This window comes from Sinocyclocheilus anshuiensis, unplaced genomic scaffold (assembly GCF_001515605.1).
Source record: "Sinocyclocheilus anshuiensis isolate Anshui unplaced genomic scaffold, SAMN03320099.WGS_v1.1 scaffold1659, whole genome shotgun sequence".
Taxonomy (NCBI): Eukaryota; Metazoa; Chordata; class Actinopteri; order Cypriniformes; family Cyprinidae; genus Sinocyclocheilus; species Sinocyclocheilus anshuiensis.
The window spans coordinates 420,074-445,610 of record NW_015551112.1 but is presented as its reverse complement, the minus strand read 5'-3'; the positions used below and the strand labels follow the sequence as shown (position 1 = coordinate 445,610).

Here is a 25,537-nt window from a genome sequence, read left to right as displayed (position 1 = left end):
AACTGGTCATTGGTGAACCGGTCTGTGTCATGACCTGTGTTTAAAGTGAGATCACAATGACAGATTATTTTATGTTTATTAACTGGTTTAGTCTGTTGATGTCTTTTGTTGCTTCAGCAGGTGTGGCAGTCAAAAACCAAACACAGATGGTCCAAAGCATTATCTATAAAGAGCCTTTGTTGTCCACGCGGTGGTGAGGATTCTTGCTTTAAATAAACTGAAATTAAATAATAAAAGTTACCCAGACACATGTCCTGGAGTATGTTTAGTCCCTGTGCATTAGTCACATGCATCTTCATAGACAATAACATACATAATGTTTTAAAATATATTTGCTTATGTAGTAAGGATTCTACCTTTAAAGTGTGTAAAACTGCACTTCTTTCTTCTGTGGAGCACAAAAGCAGAAAAGCATTGTGAACCAACACAATATTAGTGCCCACTGACTTCCATTGTATGGAGAAAAGACATTTAAGACATTTCTCAAAATATCATCATCTTCTTTTTTTTGTTCTACAGAAGAAAATAAGTCATACAGGTTTGGAACGACATGAGGGTGAGTAAATGATGAGATAATTTACATTTTTGGGTAAACTGTCTCTTTAAGACCAGCAAGGAATCCTCCAAGAATTTTTTTTTCACTGTAGGATTCTTAAGGTTCTTGATGTAATATTACAGGTTCTTCATATCACTATATGGATGAAAACTAGAACTAGATTCTCATACTAGAGAATAACTTTTTAAAATCTAATTATACTATTTTTTTAATTTGTATAAATTTGAAGAGTGTAATCATAATTAGCTTTATTTTATAGCAATAGAAGTCTAAGGAGGGTGCTCTCGAGCTATTAAAAATCATATTGCTTAGAGGTTGATCTTTCACATCTCAGAAGACTTAAAGGGGTCATATGATGTTGCTAAAAAGAACATTATTTTGTGTATTTGGTGTAATGAAATGTGTTTATGCGGTTTAAGGTTAAAAAAACACATTATTTTCCACAAACTGTACATTATTGTTTCTCCTCTATGCCCCGCCTTTCTGAAACGCGTCGATTTTTACAAAGCTCATCAGTCTGAAAAGCGAGGTGTGCTCTGATTGGCCAGCTATCCAGTGCGTTGTGATTGGCCGAATACCTCAAGCGTGTGACGGAAATGTTACGCCCCTTACCATATTGTGATGCCTTGTCCCGGCCGGAGCGATGAGACAAAAACATTAAAACCCATTATAAACGAGGCATTTGTTGCATCCAGTGGGGACATAATTACGGATTATAATGATTATAATTATATAATTATAGTGGATGTAAATATCAGTTTATACGACAGCAGAACGCACAGACTGATTCCTGAGCATCGCCAAAGGAACCGCTGGAGAGACGCTCCGCTCCAGACTGCAGGAGGATGTATGGCGTTATTAACCATCTCCGAAACCATTTAAGGATCCTCAGATATTGATATCTTCATATGCACGTGAATCTTCTGCATTTGAAAAGCTTTCAGCGGGCGGACACACACACACTGCGCCGTGCGTCTTAACGCAGGACTGCTCTTTTGGACCCGTGCCACGGTTGTCTGTCTCCGTCCGTTCACCCAACCACACCTACCCGTTGTATCCTCACCGAATTACAGCAGCGGCGTCCCGCACACCGGATCCCGACAGATTCCGTCGCGAAAGGGACATTGTGTCTGCGTGAGCGGGTGGAAGAACGCGGATCTACTAAGCTATAAACGCCCGGTGCGCACCGGACCCCGCTCAAAGACGCCCGTGTCGTACTGATATGTCACCCCGGTGCGCGTGATCGCTTTGGATGGGAGGCAGGTGAAATTATCAGCTTTGTCCCGCATCCTGCGCCAGGAAGGAACGCATCACCTTGAGGATTTAAACGTATGCACCAAGAGCTTGTAACACTTCCAAGAGAAAGGAAAAATTTAAATCGCATCATATGACCCCTTTAATGAAGATGTGAAATACATTTAATTCAAGTACTGATTTTGTCTCAGATATTACTCCTGAAACCAAATAAGACGCAAACCAAACATACATGGAATTAATGTGGGTACAGATCATTTGGTCTTGAACCAATTTGATGAGAAATATGTCAGTTCATATTGAGATGTATATAATATTGAATATTGTCTTCTGTAAAGTTTGAGACATTGTTGAGATCTCCAATGAATCTCAGAGGACGCATGAAATTAATAGGGTGTTTTTCTCAGGGGAAAATCTATTCTCTCTATTTGCTCTCCTTTTAATCTAAAGAAACCATTAAGATATTAGATCTAATTATCAGACTGTGTATACGTTGCCTAACTGAATGTGTGTGTGTGTGTGTGAGCTATAAACGCCCGGTGCGCACCGGACCCCGCTCAAAGACGCCCGTGTCGTACTGATATGTCACCCCGGTGCGCGTGATCGCTTTGGATGGGAGGCAGGTGAAATTATCAGCTTTGTCCCGCATCCTGCGCCAGGAAGGAACGCATCACCTTGAGGATTTAAACGCACCGACACCCAACTTACCAGGTGAGCCGGTCAGTCATATTTTAGTTATAGATTTATAGAGTAAGAAATTAACTTTTATTATTATTATTATTATTATTATTAAGGAAACTAATTTCAGGGGCATTATGTTTTGTTAGGATTTTATTTGCTGATTTAATCACAAACGTTTAATATTAGCTCTGCAGAGGCGCTAAAACCATAATTATTGGCCTAAAATATTAAGAATGACCGACAAAATACAAAAACAGAGGATGAATTAAGTTTTTTTTTTGCCTCAGTCGGACTATAAATATATGGAGCTCTTTGTCACTTTTACAGGCATGTTTTTGTCATTTCTGACCATGATGCACATTTGATCTTGAAGAAGGTTCATCAATACATCCACCCTATTCATAAAATCCTGGAGGAGTATCTATATAGCATTAACATTTGGATCCAGTAAGAATCCTTTAAGAATCAAATCCAACTGGATAAACTGAAATTCCTGCAGTATTTTTTGGGATTAAACATGTCTGTTGAATATGAACGCTCTACGTATTGTAATGGAATAATGCCTTGCTATTGGGCAGTTAAAGGAAATCAAATTGAAGCTAAGAGTTTGTGAAAGAAAATGAGATTTTCCTTACATTTCTTTTGATGAAGGCATTGGTTCTATGGGTGATGTAAAAGTCCTGGTGGGAAGCATGGGTTTCTGAAAGATCACAATAAGTCCTTAAGATGCTTTAGTATAATTATATTAATATGTACACCCTAGTCAAGGAGAAATATATACTGTATATATATATATATATATATATATATATTTCTATTGGAACTGGAATCGGAATATTGTCATTTGAAACCAATCCTAAAAGGATCCAACAGGATTTCCAGAATTTTTTGATTCTTGATTCTTAGAGTCTTATTGGATATTGTGTAATCTTTTTCAGAGCTTTATATGTCTTGTACTGGAATAATGTTTTGGACATTTAAAGGAAATCACATGGACAGTTTTTTTGATTATATTGGTGGTCTGAAAGATCTAGTTATTGTTTGTGTGATGTTTTATTTTGCTAGAAAAATCCAATTAGAATCCTTTAGAATTGCTTTGAAATAATGATGCAATTCTGTTCACATCCCTTTAGGAATTTTAACCAGGTGTAGCTTGTTGATAGGGCTTTTTTTAAAATCTCATTCAGGGCTTATTGGCTTTCAGGAGCATGTCTCATAGGTCATGCATGCAAGATCCATATCTTGCAAAATTGTTTAGTTTGTAATTCGCTCAAGTGCTGGGTGAGCGATCGGATGCGTCGTGGCTTTCATTGGTTCATCGTTCTATTGTTGTGAATGCATGCACACTCCAGGCCCGCTGATGCTTCATAATTCTGCGGCTCTTGCTGGTAATAAACAAACCTCTCCAGTGCCAGGCTTATGTAAAGCACGTTTCGCATGTCAACAGTGTTTCTGAAGACAAAGCTTTCATATATTGGCTTGGAGGATAGGGGATCGGTTCACCACGTGCTTTGGGATATACATACATGACTGAAATGCAGTCACCACCTAAATTTGGCTTTTGTCCTTTGCGTTCTGCATATGATGATTGTCTGCCTGGGTTTGTTGCTCTAGTAGTTTTGCATAATTTATAAGCTTAGTTAACAGGAACTGCTTCCCTTGTTTCCAAGGAAAACCAGCCATTTATAAGGTAAACTTAACTAGAAATAAACTTTCAAATGCTTTTATGGTGGTACCATGGTATAGTGAGGCTGTCATAAGGTAATACCATGGTATACACTAAAAATGTATGACTACCCTCACAAAAGAAGCTTTCAAAATCCGTCTTTTTAATGGATTTTTTAACTGATGTCAAATTGTGTCAAGTTAACACCATTTGCAGTGTGTTTTTTGGGCTAACAGAAAGGTTCAGTCCGCTAAAATTAATTAATGCACTTTTATTATTATTATTATTATATATTTTTTTAATTTATTTATTTATTTTTGTTTTGTTTTATTTTTAATTTGTTGTTTATTTGATCGGGGACAACACACATTAATAATACATGACAATATATAAAGTGTACCAAAGATTTAGCCAAATTGGCAAATTTTTATCCATAGTCCCTTGAAAGGTTGATTACATATCATGAATTAACAAGACTTTTAATGTTATTTTCTATATTTATTAAAACATATTTAACATTTCAAGTTATAAATGAACACTTATATTTTGTATTTTGTCAATGTATTTTGAATAAACAATGAGCAATAGTATAGTTCTAAATTAAAAATGGCTATTAATAAGACCTGTAAAAAGGTGGTTAATTTTTCAGTTCATGGTAGCTAATGCATTAAAACATTACAATAAATCATTATTTAATATTTTGTAATGGTACTGTAGCGTTTCAGTGTGCCAACTATTTTATAATATATATATAATTTTTATATATATAGATTTTTTGGGGGGAATTTAATAAATTAATAATTTTCTTTATAGCTAAATAAATAACTGTCATGAGCAATCCCAGGCATTTCAAGAATATTATTTAAAAGCATTATTATTATTATTATTATTTAGTACTACAAAAAGGACTAAAAGAGCTATATGCAGTATGCTCATGATGGCTGAAACGACAAACAGGACCTAAAAGAAAACTAACACATCTCTCCATGAGGCAGTATCTTCCTGAGAAAGACAGAATCGTCCTACACCAAGATGTTGTAAAAAGTAGCTGGCCTGTAACTGCTCGTTGTTTTTCTGTTTGCTGACGTGCTGTCTTTGCCCTCTTAGGCACCGCATGATTTATTTATATTATTTATTTATTTTTACCCATAGGTTCCAGGACTTTGAAAAATAAGTCATGTGTAAGGACAGTCTGGAGATGTGCAGGGAAGAACAGAACGTTTAGACAGACGATAACATCTATAGATAACAGTGGAAACGTAACACTAGCTGCATGTTGTACAGATGACGTGAGCTAAAATGTTTGTGTTTGAATACAGTGCACAGTAAATAACAACTGTTGCTTGTCTGTGCAAAACTCAGAGTGGTCTGGGTGGTTGCCAAGGTGTTGCTATGCACTTAAGATCTTAAGAGTAGTTTTTAGCAAGTTGCTGTGTGGTAGTTAAAGATGTTCTGTGTGATTGATAGGCGACCAATTCAAAAGAGCCTCTGTGATCATCTTTTATCATTCACCAAGCGAAAATCGTAACTCTGATGACATAGAAAAGCAATAGCAAACGTCTTCTCAAAAAGCAAAATAAAGGGCTGTATGATAATGGTTGCACTAATAATTACGATTATTTTGCTCAAAATGATTATTAATCACAATTGTTTTACATTTCATTAGAATCATTGCACTTTCACGTAAGCACACATTAAGAAAATGTCAAGTCATATGCAGGGTTTATTTGACCTGATTTCCCGGTTTATCGTGTACATTACACTCTCTACATTAAGAAAACTTGTAAAGCTTTTCTTTCAAAAGCTAAAACAATTAAATTCCTAACATTAATTGCAAAAATTCCAAATTATGTTCATTGTTATTCTATTAAAACAACAAAAAGACTTGTATTATAGCATAGAGGTTGTGTAAGTGCATTTATTCAGCAACCACAATAACAAACAATATAGTCATGTTGGATATATCTCAAATATTACAGATGATTATGTGTAAATAAGTGAGAGAAACAGAAATCATGATTGTGATTAAAATGCCATTGATCATGCAGCACTAATTGAAGATATCATTTATGTCAAGATACATGACAAAGTTTAATATTCAGAGTTATTGGTTTTATTAAATCACTAACCCAAAGTATGACAATTACCACTAATGATGGACCTTATATAGTGGTGAGCGGAAACTGCGACAGATATAATTTTTGCGTTCCCATTTGCCCCAATAGCAACAAAAAGCGTTTCTATGACTTTTCAGAAGAGGAAAAAAATCAAGCGATTGATTACATTGGTCAGAAGAGAGGATGAAATTTACCGTCTCTCGCTCAACCATGCAGTAGCGTTACCTAGTTTTCTGTAATTTAATGCCAAGGTACTGTTATAGATGTACATTAATTTCTTTTTAAATTAAAATATTTGTAAAAATTCTAATGAGTGAAATGAGCTATCACAGTCTGTGAAAAGAGTCCGTAGAGAGAAATAGAGTGAACAATAAACCCCAGAGAGAAGTTGGATGTGGTCTATATATAATTTTGAATCCAATTATGCATTTGTTGCTTGCCGATTGCGAGATGCTTTGTTAGAGTGATTGTTATTCACAAAACTGGAAATGATAACAAGATTTTCACAAAAAAATGCTTAATTTTCCAAGATCAGCTGGCCGCAGTCTGCAGCAGACAGACTGAATGTGTGTGTGTGTGTGTGTGTGTGTGTGTCTGCAAAAAAAGACGTAAAGATACATGGATTGAGCCGGAATTGCTTGAGAAGGATTGATAGTGCATTTGTATAAGAGTTGTGTCAGTGTCAGTGTCTGTGTGTTTGTTGGACAGAAAGGGAGGGTAAACAGAGCAACAGAGCTGGTCTCGATGTGTGTGAGAGAGTAAGACACACACACAGACACACACACACATAGAAAGTGAGACAGGGCTTGACTCTCTCCGACTGACTAGCTGTGAATAGTCCCCCTGTTATCTCTGCAGTGCACACAGACAGCAGCACAGCAGGCCAGCCAGGCAGGTGCTGCACAAAAATAGCAGGTGTCTGTTCGGGTTAATACACATAGTCCCCCTTTCCCGTCTCTCCCGGGGGCCGAGCACCCATCACTGGGGTGTGGCAGCGCTGAGGAGGCCCTCCTCCTCCTCTTCATGCACCGCAAGCTCGAGTGCCCAAAGGTGACGTCTCGCTGTTGTCTGCAACTTGTTGCGCGTGATGACCGGCCTTGTACCCTTTCGTGGTCCACAGGCCAAAGGATTGCTCTCGTCTTTCAACAATAAGGGAAGATTTAGAGCTCAAGGTGTTATTCGGATGTGTGTGCATCTGTGTTTGTGTGTGTAACTCAGCCGGAGGGTGTATTTTTATTGCTTAGACGTTGCTCTTTCATCGCCCAGGAGACTTAACTGAGTTCTCAGTTATGTGTCGTTTAGGTTTCAATAGCTTTGTGAAAGAAGTACCAATAAAAGACACAAGTGAGATGTACTATAATATTCATTGAGCTATTATAGCTCAGATCATTTCATTTTAGAAGAATTTTGATTATTGGTTAATGATCTCTTTTGAAAGTTTATATGAGTCCAATTCTATATTATTTTGTCTGTGGCTACTTTTCTGCAAAATTACACTGAACATTTTTTTTTTTGTAGAAATAATGTTCACTCAGAAATTGCTAGTACATTTTACAATTAATTACAAAAGAATAATAATAAATACAACAGCAAGTAATGCATTAAATTAAACAACATTTTGAAGTAGAATGAGTGAAATAGTATTTTCTTATAAAACAAACTTCAATAATCTTTGTATTATTTATAACTTATAACTTATAATGAACAAAACATTTTTTACAGTGTATATTATGTTACTTCTTACATATTTTGCAATAGAAAGATTTTTTTTATTTTTTATTTTAAATCCATGTTTTTCTTTGAAAGGTAAAGCACCAACATTATACCTTCCTTGTCAAATTGTTAAACATTTTACTGGACTGCACAGTTTTTTAAGTAAATAGACAAGGTTTTACTATGTTTTTACTATGTTTAACTGATGTATTAAAAAAAGTATCGAATGAACGTTTTAGATTTTTTGTTTTGTATTAATATTATATTTTATTTAAAAAAAATGATTAATTATGCAGCTTTTTGTTATTCACATTGTTCTTACTATGAAGATAGCCTTGCTGCTGACATGGTGTTACAAAAAATACAAATGAATAAATGATGCACATTTCACAACACGTTCAAAGTGAAATGTTCTGTGAGTGGCCTTAAAAGCGCATTTTATCTGAAACAGGTAAACATGAATCTGGCAGCATTTTATTATGTTGTTTGTTGTATGTATGATGGCAGTTCGGAAATTAAATGTCTGGTCTCTAAAAGTTTAATGCTTTATGCATTTGAAAATAATGTATCACCTACACTAAACCTAACTAATAGTGTTAACAAAAACAAACTTGAGTTAAAATGCATTTGTTGAAGCAGATGTCATTTTAGTTTGCTTTTTCAGCTCTTTTTCGTGACTTGTCTTTCATGGGACTCACAAGTGCAATGCGTACCAGGTGAGCTACCGAGCAAGTTTACCCTGTCAGAAAGCCATGCATATGATGTTTATGTGACGCAAACGTCAAAATGTATTACACAGAAAAAAAATGCAGAAATGTAGATAGAGGCATATTCTCAACCAGTGTTGGGGGTAACGCATTACAAGTAACGCGAGTTACGTAATCAGATTACTTTTTTCAAGTAACTAGTAAAGTAACGCATTACTTTTTAATTTACAAGAGAATATCTGAGTTATTTTTTCAAATAAGTAACGCAAGTTACTTTTTTTTTTTTCAAATGTATTGATTGACAGCTCTCCTGTCCCAATCTTGAGAGAAATCAGAAGATGTTACTGTAGTTCTAAAATAAATATGAATATGCATGAATTCATCTCACTCACAAAAAAAAAACACACAGATTCAGTATTCCTCAAAATGAATAAAAATAAATATGAATATGCATTAATTCATCTCACTCACTCACCAAAAAAACCCCAAAACAGATTCAGTATTCCTCAAAATGAATAAAAAGAATGCAACTCAGAATATGACGCAAACCTGCAATAATTAAATGTTAAACAACACAAATATCCTTTATGTATTTAATCCCATTCTATTACCCAATGTCTTTGCTTCTGACCTTCGATGATCCAATTCAACCATACTAATAAGCAAAAATTACTTTAGACAAACATATGTGTCTTTTTTTATTGCTGAAGTGTGTTGAAATTTCTTCTTCTGCATTCTACTGTACGGACGTAAATGTACTTTCCCTTCAGCCTGAGGCTTATTCATTTCACTTTTGGTGTGAAAAGGCTTTTATATTTGCCAAAAATAGAACTTTTTTTATTTTAAAAACAAACAAGCAAGCCCTGTCCAGATTTAAAAAGTAACACAAAAGTAACGTAACGCATTACTTTCCATAAAAAGTAACTAACGTAATTAGTTACTTTTTTATGGAGTAACACAATATTGTAATGCATTACTTTTAAAAGTAACTTTCCCCAACACTGTTCTCAACACTTTCCTGGAGAAGCAAACAAGATATTAAAGAGATGCCATATGTAAATAGATTCCTCCTTCTGAAAACTTCAGTATTACAGTTTGAAGTCACCATTTGCTCTGCGTTTAATCTCATTGCTGTCCAGCAGAAGTAATAGCAATATTAAAGACATGTTTTTCTTTTTTATTTCAGTTCACAGCTTTTTTTCTCTGAACACTTCAGTATTTTTAAGTTGAAATAAAGTAAACTGTTTTCTGCTCTACGCCTGTTATATTTCAGAAACTCTTGCTTTCGAATCCAATATGTTTTGGTGTCAGAGGCCAAGAATGGACTGATATTAAATCATTAAGTATTGACAGACTAGAGTCACAGTTAGAGATACAGAATTATGGGAGAGCACCAGACACATTTAGAGAAAATTCATGTGACAGTTTATTGATCCTCAAAGACTTCATTGTTCTCTCTACTTCCTTGAGATATCGCAATTGGTTAACTGCAAGTCAGCGATATTTTCCCTGACAAGAATTTAGGCAAGTAAACCGTCCCTTGTTCCACAGCTTTGCATTCTTCTTCAAAATTCACAGTACCTGTACGCTTGTGTCCAGTGAGGCGCTTCACATCCAATTGATGTTCTTAAAACAGTATCCTACTCTCCAGCAGAGTTGAGAGGTCTTCAATTATCTCTACGTGCTGTTTGAAAGTTCACATGGGTCACCTTGAGTCATCTGTGGCGCTAACAATGAGCTGAATGTGAGCTAACAAGCTCCACAGACACAGACACATCTTTGCATCTGCTGTGAACGTTATTGGATAATTAAGTTTGATAGTTGATGGTTTTATGCGGTTTCTAGCTGGTACAAGATAGCTGGTTTGGCAACCGATGTCGTCATTGCCAAAACATTTTCTTTTTCAGTATTTTGTCTTGTTTTGTGGTAAAAGTAAGATCCCTGAATTCTGTCATCATTTACATAAATGAAGATATTAAAAACAATGCAAATGTGAAGTGTTTTTTGTCCATACATTGCAAGTCAATGGTTTCCAAAGCTTTCTGAACATTGAACATTTTCAAAATATCTTCTTTTATGTTCATAAAAGAATTATGTTCAGTTTTGGAACTATATGAAGGGGAGTAAATGATGACAGAATTGTTATTTTTGGGTGAACTATCTCTTTAAAAAACATATACATTTACTTTAGAAGCAAAATTGTGTAAAATAATGCGAGAAATATAGGAAAAAGAATATATGTTCAAAACTTGGTTGGTAAGATTTTTGAGAGAAGCCTCTTTTGCTCACCAAGGCTGCATTTATTTGATCAAAAATACAGTAAAAACAGTAATATTGTGGAATATTATTACAATTTAAAATAATTGTTTTCTATTGTATATATTCTATTGTTGTTGTAATATATTGTAAATTGTAATTTATTCCTGTGATGCAAAGCTGAATTTTCAGCATCATTACTCCAGTCTTCAGTGTCACGTGATCCTTCAGAAATAATTCTAATATGCTGATTTGATGTTCAAGAAACATTTCTTATCAATGTTGAAAACAGTTATGCTACCTAATATTTTTTTTTCAGGATCCCTTGATGAATAGAAATAACAGCATTTGTTTGAAATAGAAATCATTTGAAACATTACAGATGTCTTTACTGACTCTTTTGATACATTTAACATCTCCTTGCTGAATATAAGAATGAGTTATTTAAAAAGAAAACAGTAGTAAATCTTAAAGGGGTCATATGATGTTGCTAAAAAGAACATTATCAAATACCTCAAGCGTGTGACGGAAATGTTACGTCCCTTACCATATTGTGATGCCTGCGGCAACCACATGTGACGACCCCGGGCTGGACTCCGCTTCGTCCACGGTGAAAGCCGATCCGGTGATCCACAGCGCGAAGTTGAAGTATTTCCTCAGCGACCAGCACGAATCAGCTCCAGGCATGACGAAGCCATATCGTCCTCTTTTGGAAGGCCAAACAAAGTAGTTTCGCTTTCACAATGAAACACACAGCGCCTTCACGACATGGCAGCAGCAACAACAACACTACAGTGAGAATAAAAGTTACGCCTTCTTTCTTTGCGTGAACAAATGTTTGGGCGGCGTTATGCAAATCTTCCCACATAGTGATGTAGATATGTGGGGGCGTGTTAGAACGAGCCGTTTTAGGTAGGTGTGGCTGACTCTTAACTTTTATAAAGAATATCTCTTTGGATTTGAGACTTTAGTCTTTGCAAATTTACAGATCTTCTTTATGCACCAAGAGCTTGTAACACTCCAAAGAGAAAGGAAAAATTTCAATCGCTTCATATGACCCCTTTAAAGCAAATGTATTTTATTACTTCATTGTTTTAAGCATATTTTACTACATTTACTATTTACCAATGGCATAAGAAAACCATTCTCTGAGAACATCTTAATATATCTTGAATTAAGGTTATGACAGTCTATTAACACAGGAGATGAGAGGAAGCTCTTATAACGTATCGTGTTGTGAGCGATGTGTATTTCCCAAAGCCCCACCTCATAAAAGAGTGCGTGCAGGCCTGTGAAATCAAATAGACACAACTGGTCATAAGGGGCTCATTTAAAAGCAGTTAGCCACCGATTAGCTCCTAAATTTCATCAGCAGTTAAACACACAATGTTCCAGATTTAGCCACCCAAAACTCTCGCAAACTCTTTATTTGTACTTTAGATAACCTTCACTGTAATGTCACCCTGTAGGTCTATGTTTTTCATTGTGTATTTCCAGAATAATCTACATTTAGCACATCTTAGCATTATGTACTATCATTTAGGAACATTACATTCTGACCAGTGAGGGTTTTGCAGCGCTCTCATAGTGTTTTGTGGTGAACAAGGAGACCGTAACAGCCTGTGTAACTCTCACCTCCCTCTTATTGGAATATAAATTCATGTTGTGCGGCTGGCGGGCTTTGGGTAAACAAATAAAATGCTGTTCAAAGTAACCGAGTGCTTGCACTGAAGCGAAACGGAATATTACTCCCTCTCCCGTATTCCCAGCATGGCTCTACTGACATCGGCGGGTTCAAAACCGCAGGTGTCAAATTGTTTTTTTGGGGTTTCACCTATTAGGACATTTCTTGGCTGTTTATATATGACTGTTCATACTGTGCCTGTAGCATTGCTGAATGGATTTCACTGCTAAAAAGCAAAATGGAATGATTTCATAGTGTATATTATACATATTGAAATTTGCATTCACACATTTTATTGAAATGCCTGGCAGGGAGTTTGTTTAGGGTGATGCTAACTGTAGATAGATGGAATAGGACAAAAACAAGGCATTCTAAAGGGAAATAAATAGACAAAGAAAACAAATATTTATTTAAGGAATTTAGGAATTTTAGGTATAAAAACAAAATATAAAAATGCTCGTTTTCAAGGGGGTCCAAACATCTATCACAAAAACAGAACAAAAGAAGATAGATAGATAGATAGATAGATAGATAGATAGATAGATAGATAGATAGATAGATAGATAGATAGATAATTATTGTGATTTTATTGAATATAATAAAGGTGAAAAATAAATAAATAAATAAATAAATAGTTAGTTTATCTGTTTCTATGGAACTCAAGAAATCTATGAATAAAAATTAAATAAATTATGTGCATGTGTGTGTGTGTGTATACAGTATATATATATATATATACACACACACACACGTGTTAGACTGTCTTTCTTAGTACATATTGCTCTTTTGTTGGTTTGCTTACTTCTGTTGTCCTCTATTGTAAATCTCTTTGATACTTACATATACATTTTTATTAATGTTTTTATTTATAATAAATACATAAATATTTTCTGTTTCTAAGGAATTCCTAGTACATATCAATTTTTAGATACTTGTGTCAGTTTTTATTAATATATTTTAATTAATGATTTTTATGAATATTTAAATATGTTCTGTTTCTAAGGAATTTCTTTTGAAACTCTAGAGGAGACATGTGAGATTAATGGGTTCTTTTTCTCAAGAGAAAAAAATCTAGTGAGATGCTGAAGGCTTTGGCAGAAGTCTCCATTTGCTCTCTGTTTACACTGATTTCTGTCTATGAAATGCAATTTATGACTTTTATTTCTTATGGACCATCAAAATGTTTAAATGTGAGACAGTGTTCAATCATAGTATGCTATAGTATGATGTTTTAATATTAAACATGGAACATGATTGGTTTCTCTGTCAAGCAATGGACCGTTTTTGTCATAAGCATTGTAAACATATTGAGATGTTTTCCCTGCAGTCACTCGTGATCTGTTAATGCATGCTGAGAGGAAATGCATCACCCAGTTATGACATGGACATGCGGAATGCTGGATGTCCCACCATGCTATTGTGCAGCTTTTAGAAAGCGGGTAATGCCCCTTTTGAAAAGCGCCTGCAATGTGGCAGTATCTGCGAAGAAGTAGATCACACAAGCTCGGCTGGAGAGGGGCATCAATCCCCTGACCTGCTCCCCTAGACACCAGACATGCAGGCGGCGGGAGGTTATTCTTCAGAGCACACATGGCAGAGGAAAAGAAAGAGCCGAAAACTAACTTGGGTCGCTTTGATTCCAGTGTCAGCCATCTGAAGCCATAACTTGATTAATGAGAGTCAGCTGAAAAGAAGCTTTTTTGAAAAGAAATGTCTTGAAATTCATCTTGTCATTGTCAGATGTCGCAGGAGCGTTTAGCTTCGTGACCCCCCAATGGGGAAGAATAAAGTGAGAGGAATTAAGACTTTCAGAAGTGTGTGATGTTGTTTAAGTGGCGAGGAACACAAGAATATCTCTGAGGAAAAGTGCACGATGGGATTTTGGAAAGAATGACTGCCAAAATAACTGTTTACCTTTCTCTCGCTCACAGTCTTTTTGTTCTCTTTTGCTATTTTTTTTTTCTTGGGCATTTAGTTTTGCTTTATTCTTTTAATTTTTCTCTGTGGTGCATGATGGGAAATCTGTCAAGAGCAGTCAACTCTGCAAACAGACTGCTTGCAATTCATTAACAACAAGCATCCATAACATAGCGTATACATAAATGGCTATTTGATATATTAAAGGTATGTGCATATGGTACATTTGATTATTTTTAATTTACACGAGGTCATTTTATTAGTAAAGTTAAAAGGCAAAAACATATATAGTACTGTTCAACAGTTTGTGATTGGTTCTGAAATAAATCTCTCATGCTCTGTGAGGCTTCATTTATTTGATCAAAAATACAGTAAAAACAGTACTATTGTGAAATATTATTACAATTTAAAATAAACGTTTCATATTTGAATGTAATTTAAATATAATTTACTCCAGTCTTTATTGTTACACGATCCTTCAGAAAACATTCTAATAGAAACATTTCTTATTATTATCCATGTTGAAAACAATTTTGCTCCTTAATATTTTTGTGGAACTGTGATCTGTTTTTGTTCAGAGTTGTTTGATCAAAAGAACAGCATTTATTTGAAATAAAAGTCACTTTTGTCCCCTTGGTAAATAGAAGTGCTAATATCTTTAAAAATATATATATATACTATATATATATATATATATATATATACATACATACACACACACATATTAAATTAATATAATATATTAATATATTATATATTAAAATGATTTTTTGTTGGTTTCTCTGATATCCAGTATTCCTACAGATAATAAAGTCCCTCTGCATCATATTTTATAATTAAAATATAGGTAGCATATGGCTTTTCATGTTCACTTTAAATCCAGCAGAGCAGATGACATAAGTTGAAGCATTATCATGTACTGTGCAAGATTTTTTTTTTTTATCTGCTCATTTTTAGCAAGGTCAGTGCAACGTTGCCCATATTCATCTGAAATTCACAGAGGAGATAGACTTAACCTTGGAATTGCTAGATAGTTTTGCAGCAATCAAACTCACATCTCACAAGAGTCAGTGAATATCAGACCTCCATCTAATTGAAAGTGAAATGTCAGTGAAAGACCCCATACAGACCCATTCATTTCATTTGAACTAAATTCATTAAAAGAAAAGCCATTTATAGGATTGAATTGGGCTTTTTGTGCAATCTGGTTCCGTTCGCTACCCGCCTCTTGATACATTTTTTTTTTCCAGAAACGGTGTAAAGTTAAAAACGTCTTAATGATGGATTTGTTTCTTACAAATATGCACATTTGTAGGAAACAAGATATTAATTGATGGACTGGAGTGGTGTGGATTACTTGTGGATTATTGTAATGTTTTCATCAGCTGTTTGGACTCTCATTCTGACGGCACCCATTCACTGCAGAGGATCCATTGGTGAGCAAGTGATGTAATGCTAATTTTGACCAAATCTGTTTAGATGAAGAAACAAACTCATTTAAATTTTGGATGGTTTGAGGGTGAGAAAATTTTCAACAAATTTAAATTTTTGGGTGAACTATTCCTTTAATGGTTTATAGTGGTATATAGTATCACTGTTACTTAAAATTAAATTAAACCAGTAAGAAACCACCCAACAACCTCACTGCAATGCAACAAAAGCACTGAAAACGCCTTAGCAACAACATAGTAACACCTTAGAATCATGTCATTGGCTTTTGCATAGACAAGCACCACTCTTCAGAAAATGAAATATTACCTCCATAACCTCCTCCACCCAAGCTGCCATTTGATTGGCCGGTAACGTGTTTGGTATGGACTCATTAATCATTTTCATCGGTCTGATGTGTTTTAATGTGCAAGTGGTTTGTAATCGGACCATTTAATCAAGTCTCTCTCACTCTCTCTGTGTATGTTTGAAGCTCTAATGCTGGTGCCTACTGCATTGATTCAGCCTCCGTTCTGGTTACCAATTCATTTTGCCGATGGCAAGTCTCCTGGGGTTTGAAACCGCATCTACTCTGGTCATCAGTCTCCCCCCTCGAGCCCTGCGGTCTATGCTAATGCTGGCCCATTGAAGCCGGGAGGGCCTCGGAGAATTGCATAAGCTGACATCTGTACATTAACCTCTGATTTGAATTTCCTGTCCTGTCTTTTTGACGACTGATGAGGTGTAGGCTGTGTCTCATTACATCGCTTCATTCTTTATGTTGGGAATCAGTACAAATTTAGACACTGGTGTACAAACACTGGTGTACCTCATAACACTGTTACAAGGTCATGCAACTGCTAGCATCATTTGTTTTGTGCATTGTGTATAGCTTCATTATAGCTGGTAAAAATACAGTGCCATTCTGAAGTGTGCTTGTGACCCATTTTTGATTACTTTTTTATATTAATGGAAAGAATATCTTGCATTAGCAGGGTCATTTATCATTTAGATCCTATTATAGTTTTTATAAAAAAAAAAAAATATATATTTTTATTTTCTTTTTAGTTTAAGTTTTAGTAATTTGGTTGTGTGTATTTGTCATTTATCTTATTTTATTTAAATGAAAGTGTGTTTTTTTCAAGTAATGAAAGGATTTTTTTTTAATAGTTTTAGTTTGAGTTAACTATAATAACCATAAAAGTGTATTAAAAATATTATGTTAAATTATATTATTAAATATAATAATATTATTATAAAAATATATAATATAATTAAATATACTATTAAAAATAGCATAAGTTAAAAATGGTAAAATAAAATGTACATACAGTATATAAATAAAGGTTAAATAATTTCTATGATTGTATTCACTTACTCAAAATGTTTTTCGAAAAATTGCTCTTGGAAAGTTTTTGTTGTATTTTTTTATTTATATATGTAGATTTAAAATATTTTAAATTGAAGTAATATGTAAAATAAATATGCAAAATAATTGAAAATAATTGAAAATATGTAAAGTATTTTATGTAAATAGCTTAGGAGTTATACATTAAAAAAACTTGCATTTGTAAATATAAAATAAAATAAAAATGTTTTGACAACTTGGCAGGCTGAAGAAGAACTTATCAGAAATTGTTCTTGAAAAGTTTTGAAATTCTATTTTTATTTATAAATGTAAAACTTAAAAAAAAAAAACGGTGTTAAAAAATGTTTAAAAACTTAAAGCATATGTAAAATGCTTTTCTTATTTTATTGTTGAATACAGTTATTATGCTTTGTAACAAAACAATTTCAAATATCTTTTTTTTGTGGCAAAGCATAATTTTAATCAACAATAAATGGGAAAAACATTTTACATAAATAAAAATACAACAAAAATGAGTTCACAGTCTGCAGAGGAAACATTTCCACTGAGCGAATACAGTGAGCAGCCAATGCTTGCTTTTTTATGGCATGTTGTGGGTATTTTTGTGTTTTTCAGTACATTCAAAGGATTTTAACAATGGTACAGTCCTAAAAAAGACTCCCTGCATATTTACTACTAAACTAGGGAGCGAATTGAGACCCACCTCTTGTTCAAAACCCTCTCCAGCGCTGGTGCATATAGGCGCATTATCAGGAATCTGTTAGGAGTCAGGCTTTTTCCCAGCATGTCTGTGTGTGCCAGCGAGCCGTAGCTTAACCTCAGCCTCTATCTTTCAGCCCTTTGCAAAGAGCAGCAGTGGTGGGTTTGTTGATAACACTGCCATTTTCAGCACTGCTGACCTCACGAAGTTTCCCTGGCCCAGACTTCATTCTCTCTCTCTCTCTCTTTCTCGTTCTTTGGCTTTGCTTCTTTTTAACCTTTAAACGAATGCTGTGGCTGCTGCTGTTGATCTGTGCTGTAAATGGAGCGCTTCAGACGCCACTGTTTGCGGTGAAATGACAAATGCATCCCCCGTTCTCACCTCCAGAATTCAGCAGATTTTTCTTTCGCACGGGAGTCCATAAATGCATTCGAGAAAATCATCAATCATTTTTACTCGCTAAGAGAGTTGGAACAAAACATGCAAGCACACTATTGCCCGTTTAATGTGTTTTATTACTCAGTTTGATTGTAAGCTAGTGTTGCTGTTAAAAATGAGTGGCTTTGTGAGTTTTTGGACTGTTATTGTTGTTGTTAATGTGCCATTGTGATTTTTCCTGCAGGATGTTGTTCACATTAGTAGCGTGAATTATTCTTCTTTGTTTACACCGTGACTGGGTATTAGATTTATTAAAATCCAGTCACATTTTTTCAAACTAAACAGCTGGAAAATATGATACCATCAACAAATTGTTGACAAAATGTCCAATGTTCAGAAATATGCTCTGCCCCTAAAAATATATATTAAACATTCTTTTTAAAAGGGAATATTTTGTTTATTTATGTATTTATTTATTTATTTTTACACGTATTTTTATTTGTTTTTGTATTGCTCATTCAGGATTAATTTATTTACAGTATTTATTTATTCAAAAATACAGTAAAAACAGTTATTCTGTGCAATGCTATTGCAATTTAAAATATAAAAAAAAAAAGTAATTTATTTAAAAAGTGTACATAAATGTGCTTTTTGTGAACTTTGCCAGCCAAATCCCTTTGACCTAAAATATTTGCTTGAAATCCCCCTGATTTCAATAATTTAACACGGTTCACTGATGTCAATTAATGGTTACATGACATTCATTCTTTTTTTTTTTCCTTATTTTAAACCAATGTATTTGTTTTATTTTATTTTATTACATACCATCCTATGTATATGTTTATTTATTAGTATAAAATATATTTTAATATATTTCATACATTTTTAATACATTTTATATGTATTCTATATAGTTATTAATTTTAATTCATGAATTTATTAGTGTATTGTTAGTCACAATTTTTTCTGTAGTTGCAACTGTACCTTTAATACTTCTTTGTAAATTGTTTGTGTTTTAACTGTCTTCTTTGCATCAATCCAGTATAGTGTAGTTAGATGTTTCCATGCTTCATTTATAGTTTGTTTGCATATATCAAAATCATACTTCAAAAGAGCAAGAAAAGTTGTGTTTTCCATGATATGACCTCTTTAAAATCCGGCTCAAAGTCAAATGAGTTTAAGGAAACTTTCAGGTCATGAAGAACATTATGCAGGAAAAATGTCAGAGTGTGGATCTGCTACAGATTGTTCCCATCATCCGTAATGCTGTATTACAGCTCGCGCTCTTCTTAAACAGGATATGATGGATTTGTTTACAGTGGTGTCTGGCTGTGATAAGACTGCAGTCAGTCTCAGTTATCCTGGCATTCACTCTCCATGTGTGTCGATGATCTCAGCTCTTTCTGGCTTTCCTTCATCTCCGGATCCTGACAGGTCCTTTGAATGTCACTCTGTCTGTGGTTTATGTCTCTGAAGAAGCAATCAGAGAAGTTAATTCGGTTTTTTGTTTTCTTGCCAAATGAAATCGTTTTTTTTTAACGAAAGACTGAATGTTTATCTTTCTATCAGATTAAAGCATATTACACCCCTGACAGTCAGAGCGGGGAATGTTTTTCATGAAACAGACGTCTTTAAGACCTTTTCACTCTTCTGGAAATAGACGTTTATCTGACTGCTTTAACTAAATCTAGATGAATGCAGCCTTTATGCAAGATTATAATTCGGTTTTTTGTTTTCTTGCCAAATGAAATCGTTTTTTTTTAACGAAAGACTGAATGTTTATCTTTCTATCAGATTAAAGCATATTACACCCCTGACAGTCAGAGCGGGGAATGTTTTTCATGAAACAGACGTCTTTAAGACCTTTTCACTCTTCTGGAAATAGACATGTTTATCTGACTGCTTGAACTAAATCTAGATGAATGCAGCCTTTATGCAAGATTAATGAATGAAGTTTATTGATTTATTTTTATGTATAGGTATAGATAGTTTTGGATGAACGGATGAATACAGATGGAATAGATGGTGGATGACAGAGGGAATGACGGATTGATGAATGCATAGATGAATGAACAGATAAACCTCATTACGTCATTGCAGTAAACACACAGGTGCCAGTAAAAGCAGCGTGTGTCTGGTCTCAGGGCTGGAGGGAGGTGATTGCTAAATGCAGTTCACCATCTGCTTCCTCCTTATTCTCCTGGCAAACTGCTGCGGCTGTGTGAAACTTCAGAATATCAAACGCATTTAGCACCTTGTACTTCCTGTTTATTTTCTGCGTTTGCGGTGTGAAATACTTATTGTAAATGCGCTGTTGTGTGCAGCCAATATTTATGAAGTGTTGCGAAGTCACTTCCACCTACCATTGTCATAATTAAAGTGTATTTTCCGCACACTCTGAATGGGCCGTTGGCATGACAGCTGTCAAAATCAATGGTACTTGTCATAGGCAAGAAATATTTTTTTCTCGCTTTAAAGGTGGAAACCTAATATGAACATCAGCCTATAAGCCATAAATGATAGCGGGGACATGCATTCAGTCCCCTCGCATGTTTTAAAAACCTCCTGTAGGGACCAGTCACCTTCAGAGTGGAACACACTGGCTAAATTTAGCCTCATTAAACAGGATTAAACACAGAAATGTCAGCGTCTGAGAAGCGTTTTGTCCATAATGCTTTTCAGCTGCACCAGAGGACGCTGGTTATAGAGGTGAGGCCGAACGGTGTTGCACAATTAAAGGAGTAGCTCACCTAAAAATGAACATTTGCTGAACAGTTACTCACTTTCAGGCCATCCAAAATGTAGATGAGTTTGTTTCTACATCAGAACAGATTTGGAGAAATTTAGCATTGCATCACTTGCTCACCAGTGGATCCTCTGCAGTGAATGGGTGCCGTCAGAATGAGAGTCCAAATAGCTGATTTAAAAACATCACAATAATCCACACCACTCCAGCCCATCATTTTACATCTTCTGAAGTGAAAAGCTGTGTGCTTGCTGATGGGTTCTTGGTAAACTATGGTTGTTGGTAAAGAAGTTGTTTCTTACAAACGCACAGCTTTTTGGCTGTTCTGATGAAGAAACAAACTCATCTACATCTTGTTTTGGCCTGAGTTAATTTTCAGCAGATTTTCATTTTTGGGTGAACTATTGCTTTAAATGGATCTCAGTTCTTCTTTCATTTTCATCCCTTCTGCAACATGGGTGTTTCTCCATAGTTTTTGCTTTGATTAGCTTTTTCTGTGTGAGGGATTATGGGTGGATTAAGTTTAGCTCTTCAAACGGTGTCGTGTGGCTCGGAGAGCATATGTGTGCTGCTGCTGAGAAGAAGAAGAGAGAGTGAGAGAAACCTGGCAAGGTGTCAGACTGTAAATGCCAGCTTATTCATAATATCTGTTTGGCTGTTTTAGTTGGAGCATGCACAGACAGCTTCTCTTTGATGATTTTTTGTCACATTCATAAATGGGCTGCAGTTTCCCAGGCCTCTGTGTTCATTAAAAAGCTGTTTAATTTAGGTCCGTGAAGGTTTTCATTCATCCTGGCTGTCGTTGAAATGTCACATACAGTTCTTGTCATTGCCTTGATGCAACCACATTAAAATCAATGTATCATGGAAAAATGGCATTTTCTATTTTCTTTTGAAATAAAGTTTGTACTATGTGCGTAGACATACTTTCAGAACTCAAAGCTCCCTACCCAGACCAGAAAGAGGTTTTGAAAACTTTGAAGTTACAAAATAGGTGGCATAATTAACAGATGACAGCCCGGTTAAATTAAATTGAATTGAATTGAATTAATAGCATTCCTTCTGTATTTTGTGCTTTTTCCATACTATGGAAGTCAAAAGGGACCAGCAACTGAAGGTGAACTATCCCTTTAAAGATGGTTGCTATAGCCATGTGTAATGAACTCCAGGGGAAACATATAAAATGATACAGAAATGTAGATTATGACTTTTTTAAATTGAATTTGCACATTCCTTCTGTATTTTGTGCTTTTTCCATACTATGGAAGTCAAAAGGGACCAGCAACTGAAGGTGAACTATCCCTTTAAAGATGGTTGCTACAGCCATGTGTAATGAACTCCAGGGGAAACATATAAAATGATACAGAAATGTAGATTATGACTCTTTTAAATTGAATTTGCAAAACACATTTTCTAAGTTAATTCCCCCTACTAAAACAGGTTTAAGGAAGTCCATGTTCTTCAATAGCACTGGGTGCATTCTAGCAAACACACACAGCAGCGCTGCATCCATTAACCAGAGCTGCTTTTTAATGGATGTTTTCAAGTTATATGTTGTAGGAACTCAACCACAAGTTGAGGTTATGACTCTCAAGTGGGACTATGGCAGGCGGGAGAGAGTCATTATCAGGCGGTGAGTATAATACAGTTATATTCTCTTGCATCGACTTTGAATGAGTCTCGCTGTGAAGTTTAGCTGAGCGACTCGCTTCATTTCCAGCCCCTTACGGTGGAACATTTGCGTCTAGGCTAGAGCGGTGCCCGGAGACTGTGAGATGGAAATGGGTCTGTGGATGTCAGAGTGGTTGTGACGGTGAAAAGGAGCAGTTTAGTGGTTAGCTGATAGGCTCCGGAGAGGACCGGTCCCCGGGCCATAAGGAAAGCGGCAGAGCATCGCGCGGTTGCCTGGAGATGGAGCAGCTTTCCGCAGGCAGTTTGAGCTCAGATCAGCTGCTGATGCTGTGCTTCTCTGAGGATTTTGAGGTCGTGAAAGTGTGAGACAGAGATGCAAGTGCAAGAGATGCTGTGCTGTATGGGTAAATGATACATGTGTTTCAATACAAGTCCATCAAGATGCTGATTTAAGACTGACTGGTCAGTTCAAGCATTGATATATTAGTAAACTTCAATCAAATAGTTCTCTGATGTTGACCTTCATATCTGTGTAAGTTTAACTTCAAGTGTTATAAAAGGTGTGATGACTCAGTCTACAGTGGGCTGGAAACAGAGATCATTTAGAGAGCGAAAATGACTTCTGGTTTTGCTTATATTTTATTTTGATTTGAACAGAAATATTTTTAGTATTTTGTGTGATGGCGCATAAGTGCCACATTAAAATAATAAGGACAATTTAGAGAGGTCATAAGGTTTTGAGAATAATCTCATAGTAGGACGTTTATGAGAATAAAGTCATAACATTATAGGATTAATAAAGTAACATTTTGTCAAACTTATGAGAATTAGGTCATAGCATTACAAGATTAAAGTAGTAGGGAAAGTAACATCAAATGTATGTGTTGGAGAACAGCAAAGTCAGCTTATTAATCAAAGCATTAAGATTTAATTTTTTGTAATGCTGTCTTTATTCTCAAAATTGTAGATTTTTATTGATTTCTATTTTAATGTGACACTAGCACTGTCATAATATTGTGGATGCCATTCACATAAAAACTATGCTTTGATATTTTCTGAAGAAAAGTAAATGTAAGCTGCTTACACATGCAAAACTTGCCTCTGCAATGCAAATTAATATTTGTATTCAACAAGGACACATTTAATTGATCAAAAGTGACAGTAAAGTAATTTATGATGCTACAAAAATAAATGACGTTCTTTTTTTATTCTTGAGAAAATGTAACACTGTTTCTACAAAAATATGAAGCAGCACAACTGTTTTCAACATTGATAATAATAATAATAAATGTTTCTTGAGGAGCAAATCAGCATATTAGAATGATTTCTGAAGGATCATGTGACACTGAAAACTGGAGTAATGATGCTGAAAATTCAGCTTTGCATCACAGTAATAAATGACATTTTTAAATATATTTAAATAGAAAACATGTTTTTAAAATTGTAATAATATATTTCACAGTATTACTGTTTTGACTGTAATTTTGATAAAATAAATGCAGCCTTGGTGAGAATAAGAGGATTATCCTAAAATATCCTTATTTTAAAATCATAAAAACTTTTGAATGCTAGTGTAGTTTAAGTTAAAGTTAAGTTTACAAAGTAAATGCAGCACTTCTGCTTCTCCACCAACTCACTGGAGAAGCTGTTCTAGTCAGATAAACTGAGACATGCACGCTACTTTGTGAGCTATTAGTATTTTAGAGCACCATGTTGATTTCCAGCCATCCGGAACGCCAGACAACTGAGAGCTCGGTGGTTAATTAAGTGATTTTAAGCCACAAGATGCCAATCAGTGAGTCAGACGGTAACGACTCATTCGTCAGAGGGAGCATCAGCAGGAGATATTCTCAGGCTTTGAGTCGTACGGATGATTTTAAAGGATGGAGAAGTTTTGAATGTGGTTTGATTGTGTGTCGGAGCCAAGACTCATCTTTAACATCTGTTACTCTTACCTATAATGCTGTTTATGACGACGGAATTTCAAATATTGGCATTGGGATGCAAATTTGGTGGTAATCATCATACACATCCTAATGTCTTTCCAAAATTGTGTGCATTTCTTTCTTTTGTGGAACAAAGAAAAAAAAAGAAGATATTTTGAACAGTGTTGGTAACCAAACTGTTTTGGAGCCCATTGACTTTTTCAAAATATCTTCTTTTATGTTCCACAGATTAAATAATAGTTTGGAATGATGAGGATGAGAAAATCATTTTTGGGCAAACTATTTCTTTAAGACTTTTTAGTTAAATTATGCCTATATTTATATAAATCGTTGCCAATATTTACACATATTTTCAGCTGTCTACCTGTATGATGCAATTAAATTCAGGTGTCCATATTTATTTATTTTTCTTCTTTTTTGCTTTTTTACAGGATGGCCTATCCAAATTACAATATTATGAAATTAACAAGTCATGATCTGAAAGTCAAAATTTTGAGAATAAGATCATTGCATTATGAGTTTAAAACTGAAAGTTATGTGGTGTGAAATGTCAAAATTGAGTACTGAGTACCAAGTCAGCCTGTAAAATGTTATTTTAGAATGTTACATACGTAAAATGTTACATATGCACATATAATAGCATAGAGATGACCTTGAAGAAAATACATATGGAATTTTGATTTAATGACGTTTTTAAATTGCAGATTTCTTTTAGATGATTTTATCTGCTCCATTTGTCATTTACTTCACATCAGGAAATGTGAAGACACTGTTATGTTTATTCTTA

General features: G+C 34.9%; 1 protein-coding gene across 1 annotated transcript in view; it reads left to right on the top strand.

The window, feature by feature from the left end:
• Positions 1–2,412: 2,412 nt before the first annotated feature.
• The window catches only part of LOC107662975 (semaphorin-6B-like), a 119,872-nt gene continuing 96,747 nt past the window's right edge, over positions 2,413–25,537 (top strand). Inside the window, exon 1 of the mRNA XM_016453110.1 lies at positions 2,413–2,521. The gene's annotated coding sequence lies outside the window, so the exon portion shown is untranslated. The remainder of the gene's footprint in view (positions 2,522–25,537) is intronic.